The 21275-nt window shown below is 31.0% G+C and overlaps 1 protein-coding gene across 14 annotated transcripts in view; it reads left to right on the top strand.

Moving 5' to 3' along the window:
• Positions 1-3671: 3671 nt before the first annotated feature.
• Positions 3672-21275, top strand: part of LOC139528172 (putative leucine-rich repeat-containing protein DDB_G0290503) — a 55507-nt gene continuing 37903 nt past the window's right edge. For 5 of the 14 annotated variants that reach the window (XM_071324040.1, XM_071324042.1, XM_071324033.1 and 2 more), the window contains exon 1: positions 3672-4171. The gene's annotated coding sequence lies outside the window, so the exon portion shown is untranslated. The other 9 variants (XM_071324045.1, XM_071324038.1, XM_071324046.1 and 6 more) reach the window with 6 other exon arrangements.

Consider the following 21275-nt stretch of genomic DNA (forward strand, 5'->3'; position numbering starts at 1 on the left):
CTCTCAAAAATCTTCAATGAAGTTTGCAACATCATTTCATTAGAGACCACTAAGTTCAATTGGGTATAAAATTTGTTCTATTGATGTTTTTGGAAATCTGAGACACAGTTTTGGAGGTCAAGCTGTGTTGTACAAGAATCTATTAAATATTTTGGGATGCTATGAAAAACAAAGATGCTAAATTCATTCAAGTGTGGACATCACAATATAGCGACTAATTACATAATAATTAATTATGTTATAGTTATGTCATAATGAAATTATCACAATTTGAAAGACTAATCTTTCTTCTTTCTTTTGGTACTTCATTTATAAAATATAAAGAAGGATGAAATGAATAACATCAGTTTAAAGTTGTCTGATTGGGAGTGAAAAAATCTTTGTATTGTGCTACCTTAAACAGAATTTATAGTATATTGATTTTGTTCTCAATTTGTTATTTAATCTTATTTTTTACTGTTACAATGTATGGGGCATCTTTCCTGATTTTGTCGAACATAAAACGGAATACGAAGAATACGATATACCATGAGTGAACATTTTAATGTTCTATGACATTCATTTCTCAGTCAAACCGATGGTTCACAAGTGATAGAAAAATCAATTTAAACTCCAATGATGTCCTATATAAGTGTATGTGTTGTTAAGACGTTATCAACAAAGTTGTATTTGACATTACAAAAATACAAAATGAAGATATATTTCCTTGCATTCCTCACGGAATTATTATTTGACTTTCGATGTTTTATTGATAAGATATGCAAGAAATAGGCCACTTCCATTCTGTGTTTTTGTTAAATGTATTTCTATTTGTATCAATCTGATGAGTCAAGCCTTTTTCAACTGATTTTTATGGTTCGTTCTTATGTTATAATAATACACCCCTGTCCTTAGTAAAGGTGATATCCCATTTACATGTTTAAACCCGCCATATTCTGCATGTATGTGCCTGTCCCGAGCCAGGAGCCAGTAATGCAGTGGTTGTCGTTTGTTGATGTGTTACATATTATTTTTTTCCGTTCATTTTTTACTTAAATTATGCCGTTAGTTTTCTCATTTGAATTGGGTTTTTTATTTTTCAATTCGGGGCCTTTTAAAGATTACTTTACGGTATGTGTTTTGCTCTTTGTTGAATGCCTTACGATGTGCTATAGTTGATAATTTCTGTGTCATTTTGTCTCTTGTGAAGAGATTGATTGAATTTCCAAACTGTGTCTAATCAGCTGTTTTTTCGGTAAGTCTTTTTGTAAATGTTGGTTTTAATGTATTTAGATACCTTTATAAATACATAGTATTATTGCTCTGAGTAAACACTCATTCTTTAAAAAATTGAATTCCTCTCATATGCACATAAGTATGATGAGTTTAGAGTCGGAAAAATACAGTAAGTAAACAATAAATTGTAAAAATTGCTTACAAAGGGATTAGTATCTTAAATTTAATAGCTGTTTTGCATTTATTTTCCGGCTTGGTATGATTTCAATAATTTTCAAATTACTATAAGCAATACATATAAAACAACTGTCTGTGCCATCAAGTTAAAACAGGATATTTGTTACATTGATCTTAATTGTGCTTACTGGTTGTAGAAACAATAACAGTTTTCGGAAATTACTTTACACTAATACGTAAAATATAAATTTGAAATTAATAATTTGAGAAACATATTTAACATTGTTTAAACTTTAATGAGTTTTAACAGGTAACACCAACATTATCAAGCCATTTTGAAATATAAAATTGGTACGCGAAATACTCCTAGCGAACATTGTATATTTAATGTTCCCATTATTGAACATTATACTATTCAATTTAACAAATGTTTGATAATGGCTGATTAAAAATGAATGTGTTTCTAAATTAAGGTAGTATAAAGATCATGGAAGTAATTCATTTCTAATCTGTATTATTGCCATATCACTACACAGTCAGGATTGCTTTTTTCGTAAAAATTTTCTTCCCATTACGCCAGTTCATTTTCACAATCGTAGAAATGGAAGCCATTGTAGGGAGGAAGCGCTGCCAATTTTGCTCTTGAAAACCGATAAATTTATCCACTTAGCACCATTACGTTCTTTATAAGTCAGTTGTATTTTGATAGACAAACATATCTACTAGCTAACGAGCATCAGTTAATGATCTGGTCTGCATTGATTCAACTTAAAGCTATTGTCTGATCGGTTGTCAGGTGAATTTTTCGAAAATTCATAAACATTTAAAAAAATTCTAATTAAATATTTCGTGGAAGGGCAGACTAGAATTTTTTTAGTGATTGAGGACTATAAACCCAAGTTTTTACACACACAAAAAAAGATATACATCTTCATCATCCAACTTGAAAGACTGTCTTCAAGTACTTTTAGTAACAATAGCTATTCGAACACACCTACTCTGTTTTCGTGATTCATTAGATAGGTATGTCACTTGACCCATATATTTCATCTTTTCGTACCGTGATTTTTTACGTTGATATTTAAAAATGATAGAATCTGAAGCGAGATGATGTATCAAATATTCTTGCTTTGTACGATTTCAAGACAACATATTCAACTAAAACACGCTCTAACATAAAAAGGTGCACTCGATTCTTTCATTTCCAATCTGTATTATTGCCATATCACTACATTACTGACTTTTGTCGGACTTTATACTTAATCGGCTATCAAAACATTTTCCCTTTGATCTCACTGCTTAATATTTTCTTTATCATTGACAGAACTTGATACTCGAAAATATTAGGTAATGACGTCATGTATCAGTGCAGTAACGTCACATGTTCTTGTCCATCCACTTCGATTTGGCAATGAAATGCACGCGACTTCATTTATACAACCGAACAATGAACCAAACATTTTGAACGCGTAAAAGAAGTTTAACTTATAATTTCATTTGACTGCATATTCTTTACAAAAAGTTAAGACAGACTGATGATAAAAAGAACAATGGAATTTTATTTTATTATATTGACTTCATCAGCTCAAATATCAGCTTCTCCTAGCGGGCTCGATTGGTATTCTTGCCGATAAAGTCAGTATCAAAAACAAAAATGCGAGTATTCTATATATATATCGGATGCACAACAGATGTTGTTTACGAAATCATCATTTTAAAAAATGTCCAGAAAGTACACAAATTGTAAACACCTTTGAAAGTAATATACTGTCCGCGATTATTGTATAGTTGCAGTTGTTTATTCTTTTGAATCTTCTTCATAGCTTGTTAAAGTATAAAGTCAGATCCCTGGTTGAATAACAATAAGGATTTAACAATTGGTTCTCTGCCATTCATATGTTGAAATAAAAGACATAATATCGATGTTTGTGTTTAATTCGAAAATATTTTTTTGTGTTATTGAACAATACGTCAGTAACACATATTATATAATCGAGTTCTGAGTTTTGTTCGATGAATCATTGCCAAAATTCTACTTAATATACGTTTTACTGTGCGTTATCTGGCGCCATCTGTTTCCTATACGACAAATATAACAATGAAACAAAGAAAATGACCTGCATTGTTTTCTAATTTTTATTTAACGTTCATATCCAGGTCGTGACTAGGAATTCAATAATCACAATCAGTATGGTACAGTTTGATTAACATAATACACATCATTTTAAAGTACAGTTTTCAGTTTTATAGAATCACCATGGTGTTTCCAATACATTTCTGTCCGTCTAGTAGATTTAAAGCAATATTGTATTATCTGGGAACATATGCTACATATCTATATATATATATTATAACACGATACAAGTCAATTAGCATAATGTTATTTTATACTTCAACGATAACATAGGTCGTGACTACGCAACGGGCGTATCCAATCACCGCTGAAGAAAAGGCGATATTTAAAATGCAAAATGCAACAAAGCGTTAACATATGTAAAAATTTAATAATGACTAATGTAAAATCATCAATATCCGTCCTTGATGGATCTCGAGCATTCAATGATTGTTTTCCTGCCTGGCCAATATATAATCATCGAGGATTTACAAAATACCAAATCACCATGTCGTCTGCTATATTGAAATTTGAAAATGAAAGGAGACTTTATTGAATCAGACTATACATTAATTCATGTATTAATGACATAGCAACCCGTACTTATCTTTTAATAAAAATAAACTACAGGACAAAGAGGTTTGGGTTTGGCTATCGTCCATCCAGGTAATGATATTTTATAGTAGTTATTTAAATTGAATTCAAGGTGAAACTATATCTGCATATAACGATCAATGCGAACACAGGTAAGGTATATATAACTTGTCGTCTATTTAACAATTTAAATGGAATCAGCGATTGATTTATATCACGTTAGAACAGGCATGTCAACATTGAGATGTCGTTAGAAGAGGTTGTGTATACACATAATTAATGCAATAACACGTATGTATATATATCCCTTGTGTGATAAAAACACCACGGAAGTAAATTTTAGTTTGTACATTAGAGAATGACGTGTCTGATAAATAATTGTGTGTAGATAAATATTGGATTAGATTACAGATAACAGTAAGTGAATATTTTGTTACGTACATGTAATGTCAGATATATAACTGTATTTGTAATTACGCATCTAAATATAACTACTAATAAACTGGTATCCAAGGATAAAGGGAATGTGTTAGTTTGTGTAATATATTAACAAAGATTTGTCATACATTTTACTTGTATGATTTCAAATTATTTAATATTGTAATATGTTCCAATTTGCATTGCATCAGATGCCATGCATACATTTGAGGTTCAACATTACTTCTTTTGTCAACCGGGTCGTGTTAACAACTCTAATTAATTTAAATGCAACTACTAGAACTTTAAAGTATGGCCTGACTAAAACATACTAACATTGGATTTATTTGGTATTTCATTACGGTATTTCATCACGAAAACATGTTCATGACGATAATATGTCGAAATACATTATGTTGTGTCGAATTTTCGAGATGTTCTTCTCAGATAATAAACTTAGTGTATTGTGTAAACGAATGCAGACAATGGAGTGTAAATAGATATCGGTATAACAATCAGCGATTTAAACTGTGTGACTAAGTAAACAGAAACGTATAAATGCAGGTGGTTTTTTAATGTTACGTGTCGTCTTTTACTGGGACTAAACAAACAAATATCGGTTCAGGTTTTCTGTTTAAATGGTTATTTATCTAAGTCATGCTGAATCTTAAATCAATTTCTCAAAATTTATTTTCATAGACTTAGAATGAAATTTGAAATATAAACACGGTCATTTTCGGAACAATAAATTTGATGAACCATAATCAATTAAATTGTGTTAGACAAAAATGGTGACACGACGTTAGAAGTTAATACCAGGAAAGCTACTTGAATATGGTAAGATCATACAGTTTATTTTACATGTAACATTTAAATAACTGGTCATCGGAAAAAAGTCTTACTGTGAGTATTGCGTACACTTTGATTTTCATTGACAAACTAAACTATCCACCAATCATTAGAATAATCCAAGCATAACACGTTGCTTTCGTTCCCAAAGCTTAACATACCGACGATTTGTTTACGGGCAATACGGGCGGTACTTAACCACAGTAAACCGTTGACAGATAATTTGCCCTATTATGCACTAAAATAATTCGTTTTATCGGCTGTTTCTATTTTTAGCATTGCCCTTTCCTATTTTGTCAAAATTGTAAATTTACAATCGTCGTTGCTTGTCGTTGATAATTAGAAATTTAGGATTTGCGGGATTTCATGGGTGTCGCTTATTTGGCTTAAGTGTCAATAGGAGCATTTTTATTAGTTTTGACTCTTCCAAAAACGTTCATACAAATTTGCAAAACTATTTAAAGGTGTGAGTACCTTTTTTTGACTTCACCAGGCTAATAAAAATCCTCAAAGATTTAACAAAAGTATAGTTTGTACGCCTTTTATTTTGGTCGCATAAAAAATGACGGGAACAAAACTTCATATACTTTGCTCAAAATAAGACTATATATTAAACCACATGGGTGTCAAATATGGCTTCTAGATTTAATAGTAATTAATGGATTCCTACCTAAGACGTATGGTTCTCTAACTGCACTGCGGCTTCCTCCACCAATAATAAATGGCCGCCGCGAAAACCCCAATAGTGATGAAAGTGGGGTTAAAACGTAAAACAATCAGTCTATCAATGGAATTACTTTTCTGTTATGAAAACATAAGTTGTTGTTAGAAAAAGATACCACACCAGTGTTCAAGACCGTCATTCGTCAAATTTGGTCCGAAAATTCATTTCACAATTGTTTGTAACATGAATATTTTATCTCAATGTATATAGAATTATAAAGAAAAATATTTTGAGGATATGTTTTCATCAGGGAAATAGTAAAGTAAAATCTATTATAACTTTTGAAAATAAATAGATTTGATCTGTTTGGTGATACTTTTGCATATCATGCTACTCGAGTGATGGGATTTACTCAGTCAAGTAGAAAGAGAATAAATGACGTTACGAGACTTTGTCATTGATGTTGCAGTTATATACAGATTATCAGTGGTATTTCAAACTTGATGATGTTAATCGGCTCCAATGTCATCTCAATGTTGTCGCCTCGAAGACGTTGGAGCTGAGAAACTCCCTGTCGATTGAAAACCAAGACAGTTTTTTAATTTGATTATAGGGACAACTGATCTCAATTTCATTTTTTTTCACTTAAAAAAAACACATTGCGGACATTTAAAAAAGAAACACATTGCGGACATTTTGGAATACTTTGATATATCTGTTTTGTGTTATGATAACAGAAGTTTTGTTTCTATTTGAAAATGTAACCTCACATGTTGAATTAATGTCTTTTACACTATCAGACATAACGTGTCGTCCGACTTATATTTTTGAAAAGAGTAAGAAATAATGAGTTTGTTAGTGTACACACACTGTCAAAATATTGTCTGTTGCAGGGGTTTGAAGTTCATAACCAAGTGTGGATATTAAATTACCATTTAGTCTTCACCACTTATCCAATTTAGTTCAGAGAACCATCAAGTTATGTTACAAAACTTAAATTTCACACGAATCCACTTTATCACTTTAATAGAACAAGTTCAAAAGGCCAAATAAAGTTCAATAGCATTGTCGCTAACATCTCAACCAAATTAAAGCTTCTCTCTTTAGGCAGTGACCACATAGCGATACCATGTATATGTCGTTGGTAAATTCAAAGAATCAGGATAATAATTTCGTACGTCAGAAGCGGGTGTCATTTACATTAGACTTATAAGATTTTAATTTAATCAGAGATACAGAAAAAAGGTACATAAACAAAACACGATTTTTATTAAAATCATTAACTTTTTTTATAGCCAAATTTATTAATCCTTTGGAAACAAACTTATTCTTACAGGTTATTGTTAAAGCAAGTGGCCATTTTGTTCAATATAATGTAACTATACACAAATGTCATAAACAAAGTTAGAGGTTCAGCTAGCAATGTAACCAAGCTTAATTAATATATTTCTCGGAAAATGAATGTTACAAGTTGGACATATGACAGTTATTTATCACTCCTTCGATTGATTGATACCTTTTGATTTCGTCTGTCTTCAAGGTCGTCCCTTCTTTAATTTCACCATGGATTTTTGATGTACTTGCATTAAAATGCTACGATCTTTGCATATTATCTTTATTGATACTAGCATGTTTTTTTCCTATTTTATATTGTTATGCATAACTCAACATGTTGTGCTATAAGGTTATTAGCATTTATGGCGTTACATCCTGTCTAGACTTGTATTATGTCATAGCACAATGTCACGTGTTTCTTAAATTAATTACTACGCCTAAACTAAATCCACTTAACCTGATTTGAATGATAAGTGGTTATTCAGTGAGGTTATATCGAAAAGATAGAAAAATAATACAATCATTCATGATTTTTAAAATCTAAAATAACTATCTAATGAGTAAATCATTGCAAAACGTTCATGACGTCACGGTCACATTGCAAAAAAGTATGTCCATTAGCTGATAAACAAAAACAAAAGTCGGCAAATCAGAAGACGCGTAACATCAAAGATTTAACTATTTGTTGAAATTAAATTTTCTGTTTAAGTTTTAGTGATGATGTCACGAGTCTAGTCCTCTTTAGCTGCTTAAATTATCTGTTTATACGATATGTTGTAAAACCACTGTCCAACGTACCAGAAATCGTTTAAATCGTTCATTGTTGTTGTAAATGTCCGGCCGTTTTTGTTTTCTTTTTTTATTCGTTTAACAGTTTGTTATCAATTTTGTTGGCTCTGTATAAGGTGCAGATGTTGTTTAAAACTTGCATTGGGTTTGACCATTTGCCTCGATGTGACCATTTATATCGATCTTTACTGTCAGTTTTATTTTAAAGTCATTACATTTACAAGTAAAACTTTTCATCCAATTTCGAAATTCCAGAGAAAACATTTGGAAATAATACCATATAAGCATTTCTGAGCATTTCCGATTATATCTAAGCCAAATCTTTACGGCTACCTTTCTGTGTAAAATTTATGATTCCGTTCTTAATGTTAAAACAGAGAGATTAATTTGAATCGGAGGTGAATGTGTGTACTGTGTTCTGGTAGTCTACCTTGAGAATGATACAATCGTCGTTTGGAACGATAATTGCTTTCTTAACATTCAAATAATTTCGAACTAATCTTTAATTCAAAACCTAAAAATATTCAAATCGTTTTTTAGTTCATGATAGATTTAAAAGGATAATAGGGAGATATGACATGATTGCCAATGTGGAAACTTTCCTTCAAAGATGGGAACAGGATTTAAAAAACTTCATAAAAAAAGCACTTGCAGTAAGGTAAACTATAAAATGTGAAAGCCTAGATTTATTAAAACAAAATCCACGACGGACAGTTACCAACTACCAAGTTTATGGTTTTAGGCTTATAATGTAGATAATGTGTTCGGGTTAAACATTTGTGTACGCTTAAGTCTCCAGTATCTGGGAAGGTGATGTAACAATTCAAAAACATGCCATATCAAATTCTGACCATTTCCTTTTTTAAAGTGTTTGCCATTTGAATCATTATCGTTCCTCTATTGTGTATGGTAATAAACAGAAATCTTACTTTGTTACTCTCCCATGACTGTAAATGAAGATATTTTAAAGAATAGTCTGGAACCACAACAACATAATTGGTAACGTGTTTTTCACGATACCTATGGAAATTTCATTTTACTTAAATGGAAATTTATGGACACCGCGGAAAGATAGCTTGTGGTACCGTGCTATATAACGATTTCTGTGTTGACATCTACACAATTTGTGGATTTATTGTTTGAACAATAGTCAACCAAAAGATTATATTCTATGTTCATTTTTTTTGCTGTACACGCACATTGCGGTTGAGTCAATATTTGAGAAGATCCATCATTTGTGAAACTTGAAGTATCATTGATAGTGTACCTCATTTCACTGTATTTAAATTGTGACAATACACAAGATCATTCTGCTACTTTTAATTCATTATTCATGTCTGTTTATTTAACGCATCAATGTAAAAATATCGGAAATTGATGAGACTGTCATTAAAGTGAGAGGGTTAGCGCTATAGAACCAGGTTTAATCCACCATTTTCCACATTTGAAAATGCCTGTACCAAGTCAGGAATATGACATGTCTTGTTCATTCGTTTTTGGTGCGTTTTGTTATTTGATTTTGCCATGTGATTATGGACTTTCCCAATTGATCTTCTCTAGGTTCAGTATTTTTGTGATTTTACTTTTTATTCCGAAAAAGATATGAATGTTTACTACCCAAACATGTAAAAATGTAAAAGTAGACAGAATGTAGGACTATGAATGTTCATAGGTGTTGAGAGCCATAATATAAATTGGAATACCTCAATTTGAAATATTTTACAGTAAGTTTATTAAATGATCAATGAGTAAAATGCATTTCAACAAGTATGTCATGATTCGGAATGGGGCGTTGGTAATAAAATAGAGAATCAGCCACATGAACTGCTATCTTATGATATAAGACTGTGAAAATATGTCACTAATGAAAAGAGACACCAAATCATCGTATTGGTCAACAAGTTCGTGATGGTGGCCGTACATGTTAACCTCATGTAGTGTCGATCTTAGTCGTTTTCACTGGGACATGTGAATGAAATACGATTCAGCAGAACTGCAGAAGGTAATTTACTATAATTGAAATATGAGAGATTACACTTGTTCAAATTTAAATAAATAAATAAAATATGATGCAGCCTATCTACTCGGTAGTATCTGGAATCGGAAAATTGACATGATTTAAAACAAATCTTTCAAAAAATAATCCATGACTTTTCATTATTCGACTTTGAGCTTTTTTGTGGTAAAGGATGAAGATGATGATTTGGAATGTAAATGTTTTTCTTTACTTTTTTTTTAAACTTAACATTTTTTAACGTATGCAGAATTGCAATTGATTTTGCCTTTTTGAAAATTATTTTTCGATTTACTTGTAGTTTCCTTGTATATTTTTGACATGGGAACACAGGATATGATTAAGGCGGAAATTCATCATAATGGATTTGAACGCGATATGTATATTACATTTCCTGTGATAATATAAGCTCGCAATTATATTTTCCTGCTTTTGATTCATAATGTGGAAAGTTGAGTAGTTATAAGTTTTATAATTCCTGGGATATTTTGTAAGTAGATTTAAATTCTTATCATTAAATATAAAAAATAAAATGTTAATTTCTTTTTTGAAACACTTATTCGATACCACTGCACAAAAACTGCTCAGCCCCAGGTCGACACGGCTTAAAAGTCAGATTTTTCCTGTACTGGACCGATTTGATAAAATCATAATCTTAAATTCACCTGTCAGTTATTATCAAAATATAATAGAAATTCGTTCCCACCTTCATCATTCCAAATTGAACTCTGATGGAATTGGATATATTAAATGTCCCTTTAGACACAATTTTATTAACATACTCAAGTACTTACGCGTCCGTACTGACACGTTTTGCTTGCTTGTTCTTGATTAAGGTTCTTTAAGAAGAGCGCGTCAGACCAACTTAATCAATAATGTGCAATTGTCATTTTATGAACATATACAATGCAGTGGTTTGGTTGATAAGTTTAACAATGTTTTGTTTAATTTAGTTTTAAGATTTATCAAATGCATACGATGACTCAGATTATATATATTGAAAGTACTTATTAGCACAACAAATTCAAAATTTGGGAGTTGCTCGCAACACTTTTTCAACTAATTAATTTGGTTTAATAATACAAATGTTTGGAGTATCGAAATTGTTTTCAACGAAAAGATAATATTATACAACATTCGTTGTTGACCTGACCTTGATTTTAGTGTTTATTTTGTGATACCGCGCAGTTATTGAAATTATCTAAAAAGTCGACGAAGTAACGATAATTCACGTCTTACCCAAAATGAAAACAATAAAAGGAACAATAGTCTAAAAAGCGTTACAGTTGAAAACTAAAAACTGAGCAATATGAAACAAATAATGGATTTAATTCGGGTATTAAAGATGATTGTTAAATTTTAAACACATGATTTTAAGCTGCGACTGCCCCCCCCCTCAACCCCACACAAGCATCTACAACAAATAATACCGCTGATGTTAAAGAGTGAACAATCATTTCAGTTTGAGCGCACACTGATATTCATTTGTTCAAAACACCGTTATTCATAGACCTGCAGTATATCTTTCTTGTAGTGTTTCCGAGTATTATATTTTAAGAGAGTAATATACTCAATGCAGCTCTCTACAAATGTATCATATTATCATATTCGTATTCTGAAACAAGAAGAACTAAATGTACTGCAATGATAAAGTAAATAACAAAACTGGTCAATATATTGTTTTTGTTATTGGGGTTTGGGGAAGACATATGGCTTAAAAGCTCAATACAAAACATACTACGAGTAAACTCAATTTGTTCATGTTTTCAATAAAAATGTAATTTATTCCCATCATAAATACCTTCTCCGCTCTTTTCAAATTATTTTTGAGACAAGCTCTTATCCCTTTATGATAAAAAATAGTTCGTATTCGCCAACCAATATAAAAAAGAAGATATGGTATGATTGCCAATGAGACAACTATCCACAAAAGATCAAAATGACACAGACATTAACAACTATAGGTCACCGTACGGCCTTCAACAATGAACAAAGCCCATACCGCATAGTCAGCTATAATAGGCCCAGATAAGACAATGTAAAACAATTCAAGTGAGAAAACTAACGGCCTCATTTATGTGAAAAAAAATAGTTTTTTTTCTCTTTTGTACGATAATTATAGAATATCCCTCGGTTGCCTTACGTGTATCCTATCTGTAACAATATCTATATTTAGATATGGGGAACTTTATTTTCTGATTGAAATTTTCAATAATTATATCTATATTTAAATCAGGGGATTTCCATACTTCAGTTGAAAATTTCCACTTACATTTCAACATTTAATATGATCTTTAACTTATGATACACATGTTTCACGAAATTCAATACTTTTCGTTAGAATACGGTACAAGAAAAACTAACAAAAACAATTACCAGTGTTTTGCACGAATGAATAAAGCTACTGATTTTACGTTTAAATAAATTATATTGTTAATCATTTTCTGGGTTTAAATAAAAATTATTTACTCAAACAAAATCTCCTGAATTTCTGTGAGTATACAATTCTTTACATACGTTCCATAAAGTATTACTTCAAATATTTGTATATGCAACTTACTTTACATTTTATAGAATTGCTGTTTTTATCAAAAAGACAGAAAGAAGGAGAAATAACACATAAGCTGAATTTTCATTAAATTTACTCCAATCAAAACTCTGATGATAATGACAAACCATCCGTTGGTTCAACTTTTTTAAAACTCAGAATAGGAACGCACAGTGTAACATGTAATATCTAAGTATTAGCAACACAACTCTCATCAAATATTTTGAATCATATTTGCCTCAAAGTTTTCAAAAATCGTCCGGTATTAGGGTATAGACTTCACATGTCCTAAATCGGGGTTATATCAAAGAACGTCTTTTCCTTTTTCTAAAGAAGATCATCGGAAAATATCAAAACCTTGTGGACATCTATTCAGTACCAACTTCACAAATGATACATGGTTGTCTTGAAGCATAGACTATAGGTGCTGAAGTTGATTCTCATATTACACACGTGTTATAGTGTTCTTTATTGTGCGCTGTCAATTATTTACATTAGTCCTTTTTGTAATATTTTTTGGTGTTGCTTGTACTTATGCAGCCCGCCGGTATTAAGTCAGGAATATGACAGTTGATTCGTTTGAAGTGTTCGAGATTTTCATTTGCTGTTGAAAAAGTCTTGTCCGATTTGAATTTTCCTTGGAGTTCGGTATTTTCTTTATTTGACTTTTTGCAAATTTATTAAAATTTTGTATCATTTAACAGAATCATTCACACATTTCATGATGCCTTATTACCGGAAATTAAGATAATTTACAGTTGGATGAAAGTATCTTCCAATGGATCAGGGTTACTACAAATTTATCTTCAGATTTTGTCTTCAGAAATTTGTTGAAGTCGCTTCGATATATTTCATTTTTCAAAGCAATTAAAATTTTCATTTATTACTGATTCATGCACCTTAGACATGTTAGATATTGTTGATAAAAACATGTAAAAAAAAATAGTAGAAAGGGTAAACACTAAATTGAAACATATTTATATATATATATCGTTGGAAAACATTTACTGGGTTCTCTGTGTTCACTTTTTTTTTTAAAAGTTATATGATTATTATAACTTACGTCTCACAAATGAAGACAGATTGCCAAATTCATTGACACATAACAACTATGAACAAAGCTGTTAGTTGACTACATGAGAATCGTATTTCTAAAAAGACCTTGAGTCGATTCGTCAAAGTTGTCACAAGGTTTGCAACAGGCGTAATGTAATCCAAACGATATGAGTTCAGTCTAGGAATAACTTAATCAGCAACAAATTCAATTTTATTTTATATAATAAGCATATATCATGCAGCCAAGAAAATCAACCGTTCCTTTGTTTCCGATTCTGGCTTATTGCTATATTCATAAATAGTAGTTAATATACACTATGTTCATGAATATTCGGGTTGAATTCATGAACTATATATTCACATTGAATGATTGATGTCGACGTGCAGACTCAACCATACAGGAGGAAGATTCTAAATCCATATTTGACTAGTGTAGTCGCATAAGTCAAACAGTTATTAAAGCATTTGACAACAATTATGTAAACACTGAAGTATGTTATTGAATCATATTTCAATATTGTTAACAAGACATCAAAACTAAACATTTGGTTGTCCGATACAATGTGTCAGTGTCTCATTTTACGTGCGATATATTTTAGCGCGATCTTTAATTTTTTGATACCAGTTTATCCAATTTTGAGAGCCAAATACTGGCCTTACCATATCTTTCACATTGATGCTACTTGACAACTACAATAACCAACTCGACGTTTGAAATGTGCGTACAATTACATATTTTAGAACACTTATTTGGATATCATACCGCGATGAGTCATGTATCGGATGCAGGTTTTCCTATAGTTGTCACTTGGTATCTTTGGTTGATGTGTTCGTTCTTATATTTCACGAGTATTGCATTAAAATGCAAATGCTAGTACGGTATGCAAGTATTCAATTTACTGTCTCCGTTACGCCTTTGCGATCGTCAAATACTCAATTGACGTTTGCAACACATACCATACTGTACTTTATTTTCTCTTTTAAATTAAATAGCATACCATCTGTTCTAATCTTTGACTTTATGTGTCTCAGTTGAAATATATTACTGGATTTCTTTTTCTAGATTTTTCTAGGGGGATGGACATTAGATTCAAAATCTAAAAATCTTTACAATCTAGCTGTGCTGTACGAGGCGTTATATTGTTATTATCTTACACAAATCGTAATGTTTACGACATGAACTGATTGAGCGGTACTGTGTATTTTTATCTAGCTTCTCAAGACGTAACATGTCGATCTTTCACATCTAGTCACGTTTTAAAAATTTGATAACTGCACGATCATTTCGGCAAACCAGAGTATTCTTCGTAAAACTTTCTTTATATTGACCCCGATATTTATTTTTAGATAAGAAGTAAAATCACAAAAATACTGAACTTCGGGGAATTCAAAACAGAAAGTCCCTAATCAAATGGCAAAATCAAATGATAAAGCACATCAAACGAATGGACAATAACTGTCATATTCCTGAATGGACACAGGCATTTTCAAATGTAGAAAATAGTGGATAGAACCTGGGTTTATAGAGCTCAACGTCTAACTTGCACGACAGTTGCATCCTCGGGGGGCCACTTCAAACTTTTTTGAGGTAGGGTGAGCAGCTGAGACACCAAGTGCCCCACCCTTTTCATATATTTTGTTTATCAAAAATATATACCTTGTCATATATCAATTAACAAAAAACAGACCCATAGATATATTTGAATATTTTTCATCTACTGGTACATTATAATTGATTAGTATAGATTTTTTTTCATCATCACGTTCTTGTTAAGAAGCAAAATAGACGCAATAATATCACCTTTTTTCCAATAGATTTGTCACATCTTTAACACTTTCTTCTTATTGACCATTTTATATCTTTCATGATGAAGATATTTCAATTCCAAAATACAATACATATAAAAGACGTTTGGTCAGATCATAGATGGCATTACATTTATGGTCAGATAAATGTAATATCACACCAGAAAGTAGAACCTTCACTGAATTTAACATGTTTTTAAATATTAATTAAAAACTGATAAAAAGTTGCATTGCCGTTCCTTCTTAAAGGACGCTGTCACAATGGAATTTCTTTAAATAATTGTTATCATGATTTATGTATACAAACCCTTGAATGCTAACTAGATGGAAATGTCAAAATGGTCGGATTTATTGCATCTATCACTGGCATCAGTGGAAATATCACATCAGAATAAATAGAGTTTAATTGATTTGACAATAAACTGATGCATTTACGACTGTGGTTTAACCGTATCAAAAAACAAAACAAAAAAATACAGACATCTGATTAGTTTCGGATACTTATCATATAATCAAGCAAGTGATAATATCAACCAATTGATATATTTTATTTAAATTTCTCACCCTTTTCATATATCATAGAGCATGAAAAAGTGACCTATTCCTGCGGCTCATCCCTACCACTAATTATATAGCTATCCCCCCCCCCCCCCCGAGGTCGCATCACATTCCATTATATTTACAACGATGCGTGAACAAAACAGACATAATAGGTTAAATAAAATTGTCAAAAAATGATAAGCTCGTTGACGATAAAACGTGTTTCCGGAGAAAATTATGTATAGTCGTAATACAGTGCATAAGCGAAAAGTAATATAACCTGAATGCATGTGTCACACTTTTTAAGCAAGTTACACGGTTTAGGAAAACAGATCTTTCAAACTATTTTCTCGACATATAATCATTTCGCTGTATTCTTTTTTATTTATTTTAAACGCGTGTGTAGTGTAATATATTATAAGCCTGGTGATATTTTCATTCTTTTATTTCAATATGGTACTTTGTCTTTTACCGTCTGACTTTATTATTCGTGCACTGAACTTATTTATGTTCAAGACAAATATTTAAATCAGATGAAACCGTCTGTCGAGCATAGTGCATACACACAAATTGCTGTATCGCTTTGAATACTCACAATGTACACGTGTACATTTGAGAAAATGTCATAATGCGTCTATGAGCAAACATAATACGTGATCAATCAATAGCGGGATTTAAATATGATAACGCATTTAAAGTTCAGAAAAGATGTAATTTATATTATCTTACAAACAATCTCATTATACAAAGACCATGAATTATTTTCTCAAATGAATACAATTGGGCAGATCGGTTACGCGTCGTAAGTACTAGCTCTGCTTATTATTTTAAAAATAGTTTATATGACAAACTGAAGTATTTCTTTTTTACAATTCAACGGTTTTAATTTCAATTTATAATAACTGAATGAATATTTCATCATCGCTTTGGTTTTATTTTTGATGAAACAATAAACTATTACCGGTTAAAATGCTAGTATAAAAATCAATAGACACATGTCGTTGAAATTAGAAATATATACATTCTTTTGATTAACGGTCAAAGAAAGATAATCTATTTTACAAATTTCAAAAAAGGTACTATCAGAGTTTAAATATTATGAAATATTAGATCGGAGTTCATTTACATGATAAGTTTGATTTTAAGCAATTTCATGTATAATAATATAAGACAATAAAACAAATCCTAGCTGACATTTTGAAGAGAGATATATAAAAACACATCTGACGAAATAATCTTTAAATATGACTGCCTTAGATTCTGTTGGATGCGTTCACCTTAATTATTTTAATTTAGTCGACAAAAGATTGTTAAAACAACTTTCTTGATTTGATGTGTTACCGAGGAATACGCCTTTTCTTCAGACGCGTGTCATAAATTCGTTGCGTTGTATTTATCATTTATCAAGTAAAGATGGCGTATCTTTTCCAAACTATCGTATCTTTATATACGCATCTGACGTACCAGTCGGTCATCGTATTATCTTTTAATGTTTGTATGTATAGTTGTGAACATTGAACTAACCACATTTCAGTTTGATCTAACACAGTTGTATGATTTGGATTGTGGATCATATCTATATGAAATTTTGATTTCGTAAACCTATCAAAGAGTACCTAGATTGTTTCAACAAGTCAATTAAAATAGTCCCTCTGACTTTTCAGTTAGTTAACTTTTTAAATTTTTAACATTACGCTTTATTGGTACCACCTTATCTTCAATTTATTCATACTGAATTATTGTAAACATAATAGTGTGATGGACTTTGTATGCATACATAATTTAATTTTGGATGTAAAGCGTCTTCTGATTGGCTGACGTTGTTTATTTTATTAGCCCATAGACATAATTTAGTCATGTGACCGAGACGTCATCATGTCTTTAATCTATTCATACTAAGTCATTGAAAATATAATATTGTGATGGGCTTTATATACATAAATAAATATTTGGCTTTCGTTCTTACTTGTGAGCGAGTTGATTTAAACCCCACTGATGTAGACCTAACGCGCGTCAGACGTACTTTATTTAAAGCCTGGTATTTGTTCCCAAATTGAATAGCATTGATACAACTTCATAAAATACATGTATTTATATTCAATATACATGTCGATAGACGCGAGCTAGTCATGTAATAACGAGATGAATGGCGATTTACACTTAAACTATGTCACTTTTAACAAGCCGGAACACGTAGCAAAGTTATTTGATTATACATGATATATTTTACCAACCAAAAATATGGCATTTAAATCTTAAACAATTCATTCAATCTCTTGTTTATTGAAATCAGTCGCCCGTTTTTAAGGTTGACCAAACATGTATTAAATATCTTATACTTTAAATAACACGCAGTAAGGATATGTTCTGTACAAGGTATGTTTTAATTTTGTTGGATTTTCTATATACTTTGCAAACAAATTTATAAAACAGAGTTAACTCAAAGGAAGCGAGATTATAATCCAATCGTATAACATGTTTCTCGAATTAGATTCAGGATGCATATTTGTCACGGAGTAGTTTAAAAAGCAAAACATTTAAACTGTCTAAAAAAAGGAACGCCGGAAGCGTCTGAATAGAACAATTAAAACCGTTTGAAATTGATCTTTCCCACACTGAGAGAGAGTTGTTATCTTGTATTATACATAAGTGCTGTCAATGTAAAAACTATAATAACAAAGTAACGAAATTTGAAATATTCATCTTATGCAACTTTTGTATGGCACTGTCTTGGCTGGCGGATGAGGCATTCAGTTTTATCCTTGTTCGTCTGTCTTTATGTCAACAATAGTTTCCGTTTTCTGTGCACGTTATTGTGCTACACACAAAAATGTAAACATAATGCTTATTTCTTTCAAACACCGATCACTCTTGAATGTTGCTGGCGTTGCTATTATCGTTCTTACGTTTTATACCTTTTTAAATCGAAAATTGTTGAATTATACATTAAGAAGCAGGGGCTTTTGTTACCCAAAGACAAATTGTTCTTTTATTTTTATTGCTTTAGATAAAAAAAATCCAGTAGGATTTTTTTTATTAGAACTTGTAATTAGGGTAAATTCAAATGTCGTCCCAAAAAATTATAAACTGACACATGGGAATATGTTTCACAATACTTTCTGTAATTCTTTGTTTCATATATATATATATAGTTTAGATTTGGTATTGCTTTCAGATGTCATTATTTTGGTCAAGAAAGTATAATTATTTCTTATGTTAAATGTAATTCCGAAGCCATCATGCAAAATTAAAACGGGTTCTCCAATTGTAACTAATTCTATCTTTCAAACTAGTTCATTTATCCTACTCCGCTCCCATATGAAAATATGTCGCCAACATCACTCAAATTCAAAACTTGCAGATTGTATAGTCTTAACACAGCCAATTTTGACGATTTATGTAGGGTTTTTCTGTTATTGAGAAAGCTTCTAAAGATTGAGAAATATAGATAAAAGCAAAACATTATAAGTAAGACAAGATCGACAAAAATTTAAATGACTGAAACCATGTACTATCTCCTTAATCATAATAGATGTTATTGTCCTAGTAAGACAATTTTTCACAAATGTTATGGCGTTTTCCTAATCTGGAAGGCTGCAAACAATTAACTGAAACAAAAAAACAACTACATTGTAAATGGTTTTATTTTCCATTTCTGAAACACTCCTGCAACTCTTCGTTAACTTTGCGGTGGTCTCATTTCTTTGTGAAGACTCATCTGATCAATTGTTTTGAATTTTTAAATGGCTAAAATAATTTTACGAAATAACCTCACCAAATTCCAACCAAAGTTGACATAAAAAACTGATAGTTCTTTGTTTCACCTAGTTTGAAAATAACATTTTTTCAACATAAAATTGAGAATGGAAATGGGGAATGTGTCAAAGAGACAACAACCCGACCATGTTGATATTTCCATAGAATATTTAGGTCGACAGATGGTTTAAATGACTGATCATCTGATTATTAATAATTAATAGATAGTAAAAATAAAGGAGTAGGTTCAGTAAGACCCCTTTTTGGCCCTAAACTATAGCAGTTTTAAAAAATTGTTAAAATGTAAACCTTTAGTTATTTATTGGACAGTAGAATGCTTCTGCTACATAAATATGGGCTGTTTTTGACAATACAATGCACATATATCCGGTACTAGCACCATTAAGTCATGCTAAATTACTGAAATCCTCATAATTCTAGCATTTTAGTTAAATTTTAGACGGTTTTCGTGTAAAACGAAAGTGGCCGCATTCGTGTTCATCCTTAATATTGAAATGTAAGTTGTATTTTATGATGATACATAACATATATAAAGGTTGAGGATGAACACGGATGCGGCCACTTTCATTTTTACCAAAAACCATCTGAAAAGTGACATTTTTCGGCATATAAGGTAGATTTTTCATATTTGAGCTTGAATCGGATCGTTTTTAATGACTAAATCTGTTAAAATCTTTCACATAAACTAATTAATTCAAATAAAATAGACACTTAAGTGTTTAAAAAGTGGTCAAAATCTTTCGCCAGATGAACCTGAAATTTGAGGCCAAAATCGGTCCTTACCAGACCTACTCCTTTATTGAACATGCGAATTGAATTCCCCATAATGATTACTTTTAATCATTTATATATAAAATTTCGATGTGACTGTTGAGAAAAGGATTTGTTTTTAGTATAAAACATGTTTCAGGGAATGGTATCGTTTTCTGGTTTGTTTTCTCGTCTTATTATTTGCTACTTGTCTTGTTGTTTAATCCATTGCGATAGATTTTCATTGAAACATTTATCAAAGTCTTTGATAATCTTGAAAACCTTGAATTATTTTTTCTATACTTTTGAACAAAAATGAAATGTTATATTGTGCGCATCTTGGTCATATCTGCATGTTTTCTGTAAATATATTTTAAATTTGACATATGTTCACGATTAACAAATTGCATCGACAGATGAAGAACTGTACATTCGTGTGTATTGTGATATTGTTTTTAACAGTTGTAGGTTAAGTACATTTTCGCGTGTGAACAATAATATTACATAGGTTAATACACTGATTACATAGATAAAGAAAACATTCTTTTAATCTGCAAATATATTACGTTAACGTTGATAATTGTCAAAATGTCTGCTCAAATTTACCTTTGTACCAATTATGACCGCGCCC

This window comes from Mytilus edulis, chromosome 6 (genome assembly GCF_963676685.1).
Source record: "Mytilus edulis chromosome 6, xbMytEdul2.2, whole genome shotgun sequence".
Classification (NCBI taxonomy): Eukaryota; Metazoa; Mollusca; class Bivalvia; order Mytilida; family Mytilidae; genus Mytilus; species Mytilus edulis.